The sequence below is a fragment of the Lissotriton helveticus genome, chromosome 11 (assembly GCF_964261635.1).
Source record: "Lissotriton helveticus chromosome 11, aLisHel1.1, whole genome shotgun sequence".
NCBI lineage: Eukaryota > Metazoa > Chordata > Amphibia > Caudata > Salamandridae > Lissotriton > Lissotriton helveticus.
The window spans coordinates 184,254,537-184,265,029 of NC_136072.1; positions in this window are offsets into that span (position 1 = coordinate 184,254,537).

Below are 10,493 nucleotides of genomic sequence, written 5' to 3' on the forward strand. Positions count from 1 at the left end.
TTTACATAGTAACATTACATATCCATATATATATTCACTGAAAAAACCATAGGTTTCACACCAGTTATAGTTAGGAATTAGCATTTAAAAAACCTATTAAATTCACTGAAAAAACCATAGGTTTTACACCAGTTATAGTTAGCTGGAAGTTTTACTCGCATAAAACCATTGAAATTCCCACGTTATAGTTAGTTGGACTCAGTATAACTTGCGCGTGCAATGCACTGCTGATGACGTCACATATTACGTCACTCATGACATGGTCAGTGACATCACTCATGACATCACTGATGACACCATCCAGTGAATGTGTGTCTTTCTGAAAAATAAATATATGCTATTTATGTATATGTTATTGAATATATTAGTGAATACATATATTAGTGAGTAATGTTTAAATATTTAAATATATGTATTAGTGTTTCAGTTTGCTTAAAAGTGGCTGCATGGGTTGGCGAGTAGCTAAATTTGTATGTATATGGGTTATTAGATGTTTTTTTTAATATCAGTATGAGTGTCTATATGGTTTGGTGGGGGTATTACTTAGCACATAGATGCATGAATGACTGACTCTCTCTTTGTATGTGTTTTGAAGACAGCATATGTGCAGGACTGTATGGATGGATGAGTGTGTATGTGTGTGTGTTAGTGAGTGAATGACTGTCTCACTAGTGTCTTTATCAATAACTACATATGTTTTAATCTACTATATGTGAATATTAATATATATAAGTGAGTATATGTGAGACTGAGGCATTGTAAGAGTTCCTGTTTAAATAAGTATGTTTTTCTATAAGTGATTGTTTAACAGAGTAAATATATATATGTTTTCTTAGAAGTAAGGTGGTAGTGTGTGTATAGATGTATATGGAAATAAATGGATGTTCAATAGTTTATTTGCATGTGTGAGTATGTGTGTGAGTAACTTTTGACTGACTGTCGGTGTGTAACAGGATATATAGGTGTATCACTACATATGATGAGTGAGTATATGTATGAGTGACTACATAGAACTGTTGGTGAATGAGTGGATGTGTATATAGATAGTGGAATTACTTAATTGGTTGTTGTGACTGATATGGGTATCTCCATTTTTTTGAAAAATGTAGTTTCTATTTTATAATATATGTTCAAGGGTTACATTACAGTGAAAGGAGATGGGTCACTCTGTCACTAGGATGGTGTCATCAGTGATGTCATGAGTGATGTCACTGACCATGTCATGAGTGATGTAATATGTGACGTCATCAGCAGTGCATTGCACGCGCAAGTTATAGTGAGTCCAACTAACTATAACGTGGGAATTTCAATGGTTTTATGCGAGTAAAACTTCCAGCTAACTATAACTGGTGTAAAACCTATGTTTTTTTCAGTGAATTTAATAGGTTTTTTAAATGCTAATAACTATAACTGGTGTGAAACCTATGTTTTTTTCAGTGAATTTCATAGTTTTTTTAATAGCAAATATCTATAGGTATGAAAGTAATATTTTTTATAACAAATTTTAAATTGTGTGAATATTTTTTTTTTTTTTTGTTTGCCTTGGTACGCGCCCCGGGGCGCTCCCGGGGCACGTACCGGTGAACGTACGGGTGAGCGCAATGCTACGGAGCGCCCCGGGGCGCATACTGGGGAGCGTCCCGAGAGCGCTGTTCCCGCGAACAAAAACAACATCATGACGTTTCGCGTAGTCGCGTGATGCGTCATATGACGCACTGCGTAAGCGCACCTGGAAGCACGCGATCGCATACGATCGAGCAACGTCTCGATTCGCTTACGCTACGCGCCCCGGGGCGCGTAGCGTAAGCGCGTCGGGTCATGTGATCTGAAAATAACACTTTTCATTGGTGCAGATCAGTTTTGGTTTCCAAATGATGAAAGCTTGGATCATGTGACTTGAAAATAACACTTTTCATTGGTCCAGAACACTTTTGGTTTTCCAAATGATGAAAGCCCCCTCCTTTTTTCCTTATTCTGACTTTGTCCTTTGACTGAGGAAGACCTGTGTGGAGATCTGTCTCTAATCTTTTCTATTTTAAAATGGCTACAGTAGCAGCAGCAACTGGAGCATCTGCCCCACCACCACCAACACCACCATCAAAAAGACCACCAGAAGATTATAATGGTGGTGAACAGGAAGAGGACGAGGATGAGGAAGAGGAGGCACAGACAAGGGAGTTCCTGCCAGAAGATAAACAGCCCTACAAACCCAAAGAGCACTTTGTATGGCAGTTCTACAAACTCCCAAGGGGTTTTAAAAAAGTCAACGCAGCAAAGGTGACTTGCTTAATTTGTGGTGCTGAGCTATCCAGGGGGAACCCTAACAAAAAGTATTCCTTCGGGAATCATACGATGATTCGCCACATGATGCGTTGGCATCCAAACAACTACTCTAATGCAGAGTTAAGGGACCTCTGCAGTAAACTACCTCCATCAACGTCTCAACGCTCAACATCAAAAGAACCCACTCCATCAGGTTCGGGGGCAAGAGACACATTGGCTACTATCCAACCAATGTTTAATGATTACAAAATTTTATGCAAATATTGTAACAAGTTACTTGCTTATGGTGAGCAAAGCATTTAACTTATCATGGTTTCTGGTGATAACCATAAATGTCCAAAAAAAAACTAATTTTTCCTGATTTTTTTCATGCTCCAGTTGAGCCATTTACAATTCCCTGTTTTTTGTTTCTCCCCATAAAAAATACAAAAAAATATAAAAGTGTTCAGAAAAGCCCAAAAAAGTACAAAATGTTCAAAAAAACATTAAAAAAATATAAAACAACAAAAAGAAGAAAAAAAACTGTTCTTTTTAGAACTACCTTTACTTTAAACCTATATTTTTAAATAATCTGTGTCAATCTTTTTTCTGCAGGGTACGCGTACCGGTACGTGCAGCAGGGCGCGCACCGGGGAGCGCACCAAAAAAAAAAAGAAAAAAAAATAATGAAGGAGTTTGCATGAGGGAAGAACACAAAGAGAGTAATGTTAAGATAAAGAGAGCTAGAGGGAGAAACACAGAGGGATTGTTTACTACATAGTTAAAAACAGACAAAGTGTAATAGGGTAAAAATGAGAAAAGTAAAATCACTAAAGGAGCAAAAGAAGGGAAGAGAGAGGAAGAACACTAAACTAGAGATAGTGGGAGAATGTGAGTGGGTGTTGAAAGAAAAAGATAGGACAGAAAAAAATTGAGAATGAACGGTAGTGGCGTAACTGAGATAAATGAAGAACGGTGAGGGAGGGTAAGAAAAGACCAGTTAGTATGAGTAAAGAGGGGTGAAAGAGAGTGAAAAATTGAATTAGGATAAGAGATGGGGAGTGACAAACACAAAGGACAGAGAAAATAAAAGGTAACGGTACCTGAATGGGTTTGAGTGAAATAGCAAACAAAGATAAATAATGCAGTTTGTGTGAGTTATAGGGAGTCAGTGAGTGTAGGTCGGGGTGTCGGTGTGTAAGGTGTTTCTGTGGTTGTGGCTGTGTGGGGTGTTTCGGTGTGGGTAGAGGTGAGGGTGTGTGAGATATGTGTCAGGGGTGTGTGGGTGTGGGGGTATATGTGTGGGATGTATGTGTGTGTATGGAATGTGTGTGTGTTTTTGAGGAGTGTGTGTGGGAGGTTTTTTTGTGTGTATGAGGTGTGTGTGTGGTGTGTGTGTGGGATGTATGTTAGAGGTGTGTGTATGTGTTGGGAGGGGGATGAGGTGTATGTGTAGGAGTAAGGTAAATAATTAAGAAAAAGAGAATGAGTGAAGAAGCAAAGGAAGGGAACAGAGGGTAAATGAAGTAAAGAATAGGGATCGAATGAAGTTGAATATGAGATGGGAAATCGGAAAAGGGGAGTAAACATGTAGAATAAGAATAAGTGAGTGAAGCAGAGTAAAGACACAGGAGTGTGGTAGATTAAGAAAATGTTAGTGAGCTTAAAGCAAAGGGTGATCACAAACTACATTTTTCTAGTCATACTTACCATATAATAAATACATTTTTTTTACTACACTTTGTATCTGTGAAAGAGAGAAGAAAAAATAAGTTATAATTAGTAAAATATGTATTTTGAATTAAAAGATCCAAATGAAGAGGTTAAAAATCATAACGCTCTATTTAGAAATAAAGTTAGAGTGAAGAACACAGAAAGGGAAATAAACTAAGGTAGAAGGACAAAAAGAGGGAAAAAGAAATAGAAGGAGAGCAAATTACAAAGAGTAAGGCAAATAGATTCACTGAGAAAAAGAGAGAGAAGAACAGAGAAATGAAATGAAGGTAAGAAAGATACTAAAACAATGTGAGTTACCAGAACTAAATCAGGAAACAGTAGTAAGTAAAAAGATAATGACTGAGACAGAAAACTGTCTAATTAAGGATGCATTTAGAAGAATGAGGAATAGACGATAACTTAGAGTAAGTGAAGAACACTCATAGAATGAAAGGATGAAGGGAGAGATGATAATATACAACGATTGAGGGAAATGGAGTGAGGAAGTTAGTAGAGAGACACACTAAGAGAAAAACTGAGTGAGGTGGAGTACAATGAGTGAGAAAAGGAAATGAGTAAGGGATCAAAAAAAGGAAAGAGAGGAGAAGACGACTAAAATAGTGGTACTGAGAGAAAATAATTTGGTGATGAAAGTAAAGAGAAGGACATTGAAAGAAAGGAAATGAGGGATAGTAATGGAACTAGAGTAAAAGAAATGGGATGAAGAACGATGAGAGAGGAGCAGTGAAGTTGTCGTAAAAGAAATTATAGAAGGTAGATAAACACAAGTGAACATAACACAAGGAGAGTGAGGCTCTGAGGACATAGAAGTAGTGAACGAAAAATAGAGAGAAAAGGTAAAAAGTAAGGAGCAAACAAAGATAAATAATGCAGTTTGTGTGAGTTATAGGGAGTCAGTGGGTGTAGGTCGGGGTGTCGGTGTGTAAGGTGTTTCTGTGGTTGTGGCTGTGTGGGGTGTTTCGGTGTGGGTAGAGGTGAGGGTGTGTGAGATATGTGTCAGGGGTGTGTGGGTGTGGGGGTATATGTGTGGGATGTATGTGTGTGTATGGAATGTGTGTGTGTTTTTGAGGAGTGTGTGTGGGAGGTTTTTTGTGTGTATGAGGTGTGTGTGTGGTATGTGTGTGGGATGTATGTTAGAGGTGTGTGTATGTGTTGGGAGGGGGATGAGGTGTATGTGTAGGAGTAAGGTAAATAATTAAGAAAAAGAGAATGAGTGAAGAAGCAAAGGAAGGGAACAGAGGGTAAGTGAAGTAAAGAATAGGGATCGAATGAAGTTGAATATGAGATGGGAAATCGGAAAAGGGGAGTAAACATGTAGAATAAGAATAAGTGTGTGAAGCAGAGTAAAGACACAGGAGTGTGGTAGATTAAGAAAATGTTAGTGAGCTTAAAGCAAAGGGTGATCACAAACCACATTTATTTAGTCATACTTACCATATAATAAATAAAAAAAATGTACTACACTTTTGGCTCGATTCCGATCCGGTCGGAAGGTTAGGAGTCCGTACGAATTTGTCGGGATTGGGAGTCCGTACGAATTTGTTTCGGGATTGGGAGTCCGTGCGAATTTGTTTCGGGATTGGGAGTCCGTACGAATTTGTTTCGGGATTGGGAGTCCGTGCGAATTTGTTTCGGGATTGGGAGTCCGTACGAATTTGTTTCGGGATTGGAAGTACGTACGAATTTGTTTTGGGACTGGGAGTCCGTACGAATTTGTTTCGGGATAATAATAATAATAATAATAATAATAATAATAATAATAATAATATCCACATTTGTAAAGCGCACAACCACCCGTAAGGGTCTCTAGGCGCTGGGGACCGTCGGGAAGATTAAGCAAGCTATTGCCCAGAGTCACATGGTGCTGAGATAATCTGCCGCCAGTGCCGGGGATCGAACCATGATCCCCAGAAGCCAGAGTCAGTCGCCCTAGCCGCGGCGCCACACCTCTTCCTACTGGGATATGGAGTCCGTCAGGATTGGGAGTCCGTACAAATTTGTTTCGGGATTGGGAGTCCATAGGAATTTGTCGGAATTGGGAGTCCGACCATGGACGGGCTCCATGGGTCCCAGGCAGTCCACCCCCGGGCGTCCAGGCCCGAGAGCGCCGGTGGTCCACCCTACGCCTGAGGCCCAGCCAGGGTCCGCGAACCCTGCCCGGCGTGGGCAGGCAGAAGCCCTACCGCGAAGGCTCGGGGTGGGAAGTAGGGAGTCCTTTCGGTCCCGGCCATCTGGTCGCCCGCAACGCTTTCCTATGGGGCGACCAGATGGCCGAACTTCCCTGGAAGTCCCGATGAGGTGCCATTTGCCTCCCGGATCCCAGCGAGGGCTCCAGGAGGTCGGGTACATTCGCGCCTTGGGTCCCCTCTGTCTCCTTGCGTGCACAGATTACAAGAAAAGGGGGTAATTTTCCTCCGGATTACTAGGGAGAAGGGTATGCCCGGACACCCCTCCAAGGCTGGTGGTTCTCTGTCCGGGGGACCAGATGGGCTATGCCTGGGTAACACCTCCCTAGGCCACCCGGGGCTTCCTTCCTCCAGGCCGACGGCATGTCAAATTGCCCAGGACGGGCTCCATGGCTCTTGGGCAGTCGTCCCCCGGGCGTCCGGGGCTCCATCCCGGCCGACGGCATAGAAAAGTGCCCAGGACGGGCTCCATGCGTCCCGGGCATTCGTCCCCCAGGCGTCCGGGGCTCCATCCAGGCTGACGGCATGGCAGAGTGCTCAGGTCGGGCTCCATGGTTTTGACGGTGGTCCTCCCCTGGGTGTCTGGGGGCTCCAGGCCGGGCTCCATGGGTCCCGGGCAGCCCTCCCCCGGGCGTCCGGGGCTCCCACCTCCAGGCCGACGGCATGTCAAAGTGCCCAGGACGGGCTCCATGAGTCCGGGACAGTCCTCCCCCGGGCGTCCGGGACACCCATCTCCAGGAGGCCAACGGCATTGGCAAAGTACCCAGGACGGGCTCCACGGGTCCCTGGCAGACCTCCCCCGGGCGTCCGGGGCACCCATCTCCATGAGGCCAACGGCATTGGCAAAGTACCCAGGACGGGCTCCATGGGTCCCGGGCAGACCTCCCCCGGGCGCCCGGGGCACCCATCTCCATGAGGCCAACGGCATTGGCAAAGTACCCAGGACGGGCTCCATGGGTCCCGGGCAGACCTCCCCCGGGCGTCCGGGGCACCCATCTCCATGAGGCCAACTGCATCGGCAAAGTACCCGGGAAGGGCTCCATGGGTCCCGGGCAGACCTCCCCCCGGGCGTCCGGGGCACCCATCTCCATGAGGCCAACGGCATTGGCAAAGTACCCAGGACGGGCTCCATGGGTCCCGGGCAGACCTCCCCCCGGGCGTCCGGGGCTCCCACCTCCAGGCCGACGGCATGTCAAAGTACCCAGGACGGGCTCCATGGGTCCCGGGCAGCTTCCCCCGGGCGTCCGGGGCACCCACCTCCAGGCCGACGGCATGTCAAAGTACCCAGGACGGGCTCCATGGGTCCCGGGCAGCTTCCCCCGGGCGTCCGGGGCACCCACCTCCAGGCCGACGGCATGTCAAAGTACCCAGGATGGGCTCCACGGGTCCTGGGCATTCCTCCCCCAGGTCGTCCGGGCCCTAGAGCTCCGGTGGTCCAACCTGCGCCTGAGGCCCAGCCGGGGTCCAAGAGCCCTGCCTTGCGTGGGCAGGCAGTCAGGAACCCTACCGCGAAGGCTTGGGATGGATGGGGAGCTGGGAGTCCTTTCGATCCCGGCCATCTGGTCGCACGTTTCCGCTCGGCCATCTGGTCGCCCGCGATGCTTTCCAATGGGGCGACCAGATGGCCGGGCTTCCCTGGAAGTCCCGATGAGGTGCCATTTGCCTCCCCGATCCCAGCAAGGTCTCCATGAGGTCGGGTACTTTCACCCCTTGGGTCCCCTCTGTCACCTCGCGTGCACGGATTACAAGAAAGGGGGGTAATTTCCCTCCGGATTACTAGGGGCAGTGTACGCCCGGACACCCCTACAGGGCTGGTGGTTCTCTGCCTGGGGGACCAGATAAGATATGCCTGGGCAACATCTCCCCCGGGCGTCCGGGGGCTCCATTCTCCGGGCCAACGACATGGCTCAATGCCCAGGACGGGCTCCACGTGTCCCGGACAGACCTCCCCCGGGCGTCCGGGGCACCCATCTCCAGGAGGCCAACGGGATGGCAAAGTACCCGGGAAGGGCTCCATGGGTCCTGGGCAGCCCTCCCCGGGCGTCCGGGGCTCCCACCTCCTGGCCGACGGCATGTCACACTGCCCAGGACGGGCTCCATGGGCCCTGGACAGACCTCCCCCGGGCGTCCTGGGCACCCATCTCCAGGAGGCCAACGGGATGGCAGAGTACCCGGGAAGGGCTCCATGGGTCCCGGGCAGCCCTCCCCCGGGAGTCCGGGGCTCCCATCTCCAGGACGACGGCATGTCACACTGCCCAGGACGGGCTCCATGGGCCCCGGGCAGCCCTCCCCCCCGGGCGTTCGGGGCACACATCTCCAGGAGGCCAACGGCGTTGCAAAGTGCCCGGGAAGGGCTCCACGGGTACCGGGCAGTCCTCCCCCGGGCATCCGGGGCACCCATCTCCATGATGCCAGCGGCATTGGCAAAGTACCCGGGAAGGGCTCCACGGGTCCCGGACAGGCCTCCCCCGGGCGTCCGGGGCACCCTCCTCCAGGCCGACGGCATGTCAAAGTGTCCAGGACGTGCTCCATGGGTCCCGGGCAGCCCGCTCCCGGGCGTCCGGGGCTCCCACCTCCAGGCCGACGGCATGTCACAGTGCCCAGGATGGGATCCACGGGTACCGGGCAGTCCTCCTCCATGCATCCGGGGCTCCCATCTCCAGGCCAACGGCATGGCTCAATGCCCAGGACGGGCTCCATGGGTCCCGCGCAGGCCTCCCCCGGGCGTCCGGGGCAACCATCTCCATGAGGCCAACGGCATTGGCAAAGTACCCGGGAAGGGCTCCACGGGTCCCGGGCAGGCCTCCCCCGTGCGTCCAGGGCACCCACCTCCAGGCCGCCGGCATATAAAAGTGCCCAGGACGGGCTCTATGGGTCCCGGGCAGCCCGCCCCCGGGCATCGGGGGCACCCATCTCCAGGAGGCCAACGGCGTTGCAAAGTACCCGGGAAGGGCTCCACGGGTACCGGGCAGTCCTCCCCCGGGCGTCCGGGGGCTCCCTTCTCCAGGCCAACGGCATGGCTCAATGCCCAGGACGGGCTCCATGTGTCCCGGACAGACCTCCCCCGGGCGTTCGGGGCACCCATCTCCAGGCCAACGGCATGGCTCAATGCCGAAGGTCGGGCTCCATGGGTCCGGGGAGGTGTCCCATGCGCCTCCGGGCTTGGGAGCCCCGGCTGGGTCCAGGGGCCGGTCAGGCCCCGGGTCGGGTGCTCCGGCCCTGGGCCCTGTCTCCCAGCCTGCCGCACTGCCAAGGGCCCGGGAAGGGGTTCCGTTGTGCCCGGGCAGCCTCCCCTTGCTTGTCTGTGTTCAGGAGCTCCATCCGGGGCCCCTGAGGGCCCGGGGAGGGCGGCCTGCCCACCCCGGGCTCCGTCCTGGGTCCTGCCGCGTGGCAGGGTGCCCGGGACGGGGTCCGGCTGGCCCGGGGAGGCTCGCCCTGCGCCTCCAGGGCCTGGGAGCCCCGGCTGGGTCCAGGGGCCCGGCCGGGGCCCCGGGTGGGGTGCTCCGGCCCTGGGCCCTGTCCCCCGGCCTGCTGCACTGCCAAAGTCCCGGGACGGGGTTCCGTGGTGCCCGGGGAGCCTCCCCGTGCTTGGCTGGGTTCAGGAGCCCCAGCCGGGGCCCCTGAGGGCCCCGGGGAGGGTGGCCTCCCCACCCCAGGCTCTGTCCTGGGTCCTGCCGCGGGGCAGGGTGCCCGGGACGGGGTCCGGCGGGCCCGGGGAGGCTTCCCCTGCGCCTCCGGGCCTGGGAGCCCCGGCTGGGTCCAGGGGCCCGGTCGGGGCCCCGGGTCGGGCGCACCGGCCCTGGGCCCGGTCCCCCGGGCTGCCGCTCCACCCAGGGCCCAGGACAGGGGTCCGTCGGTCCCTTGCAGGCCTCCCCTGCTTGTCAAGGTGTAAGCGGGCCCCGGGTCGGAGGGCCCGCCGGCCCCTGGCAGCCTCCATGGCTGTGGCCCGGCTGGGGCCCCGGGCCTCCGGCCCACCATGCCCCGGGCGCCTGCTCCCTCCTTCGTCGGGGCACGGGGCGACCAGATGGCGTCCCTTTCATGCCCGGCCATCTGGTCCCCCGTGTCCCCTCGGCCATCTGGTCCCCCGTATCCCCTCGGCCATCTAGTCACCAGTATCCCCTCGGCCATCTGGTCGCCCGGATCGCCTCGGCCATCTGGTGGCCCGCAATGCTTTCCAATGGGGGCGACCAGATGGCCGAACTTCCCTGGAAGTCCCGATGAGGTGCCATTTGCCTCCCGGATCCGAGCGAGGGCTCCAGGAGGTCGGGCACTTTCGCGCCTTGGGTCCCCTCTGTCACCTCTAGTGCA